Genomic DNA, 1266 nt, shown 5'->3' with positions numbered 1-1266 from the left:
AAATGTAACTTACACATATTCCAAAGAAGTATGCAGAAGATTGTAAATGTAACCTACAGCATTGTATAAACTGATTACAAAACAATCTGAAGGCTGGTGTGTTGATACTGATAAATTTTTTTTCTTCGTTTATGTAATACCTCATCAAAATTGATTAATAATACTGAGTTGATTTTAGTCACTGAATTTACTTCAACACAGTTTAGAAACTGATATGCTTTTCTTGAAAATCAAATAGATTATTCTAAAAAATATTAATAGCTTTGACAATGTGAATGCAACTATCAAAGGAAAATTATTTTAATACTTAATTCAATTATTGGAAAGCTAAACATGTTTAGAACAATGTTTAGAAGGACTCATGAATCTACTTTTCAACTGTAAGTTTTACTAATCTAAATAAGTCAAGTATTTTAAATGAAAATTTAGTGTGTGGATTAAGATGTGCAATTAGTTGTAAGTTACACACTGGGTTTGGAAGGCTTAGGACAAAAATTAAAATGAAATGTCTTATCATTTTAACTATTTACATTGATTAGAAGTTGGAATAATAGCTTTGCGCAGTGGCAGTATCGTAGCCAATGAGGTTTGTCCGAGGCGCGATTACTGCTAATAGAAGCTGGAATAATATGAATATATTGGGTTAAAATATATTTTCAATGTTACCTGTTCTAGCTTTAAAATGGCAACTAGAAATTTGAGATTTATTTTGTGGTTCACATCATATTCTTTTTTCCCCCTAAATAATTATTTAATTTTATTTATTCATTAATTTTAATTTGACCAGAGAGACAGAGAGAAAGAGAGAAAGAAAGTAAGACACCAGGTCCAGGACTCGAACCATGGTACGCCGTATGGGAGTGTCCAGCACCTTAACCACCACGTCACCTGCTGGTCCCCCACATTATATTCTTACTGACTGATGCTAAGTAAAACACTTTCCAATCAGCTTTCCAGAGCTCTGTTCTTCAACATGAATAGGTCATCAAACACCACCAGAGGTCTTTGGAAAGCCTCCAATGTGAAAAGAGATATAAAACAGGTAAAACCAACTCAGAGGAAACAGAAATAGCCCAGGGGAAAGAATAACACTGAAAGGCACCATTTAGAATGAGCATCCTCATTACCAGCAGATGGCGTAATGGTTACGTCACTGTACTCCCAGGTAATCATTACGACTGTCGACTGCAGTTCAAGTCCTGGACCCAGTGTCTTAAAACTCACACCAGCATGTGTGTGTGTGTGTGTGTGTGTGTGTGTGTGTGT

General features: G+C 34.5%; 1 pseudogene; it reads left to right on the top strand.

Moving 5' to 3' along the window:
- The first annotated feature begins 552 nt into the window (after nt 1-552).
- LOC114006778 (uncharacterized) lies at nt 553-747 on the top strand (annotated as a pseudogene).
- The last annotated feature ends 519 nt before the right edge of the window (nt 748-1266 follow it).

The sequence above is a fragment of the Tupaia chinensis genome, unplaced genomic scaffold (assembly GCF_000334495.1).
Source record: "Tupaia chinensis unplaced genomic scaffold, TupChi_1.0 Scaffold000081_1, whole genome shotgun sequence".
NCBI lineage: Eukaryota > Metazoa > Chordata > Mammalia > Scandentia > Tupaiidae > Tupaia > Tupaia belangeri.
The sequence above is the reverse complement of the archived record's forward strand: the minus strand, read 5'-3'. Positions and strand labels throughout refer to the sequence as shown.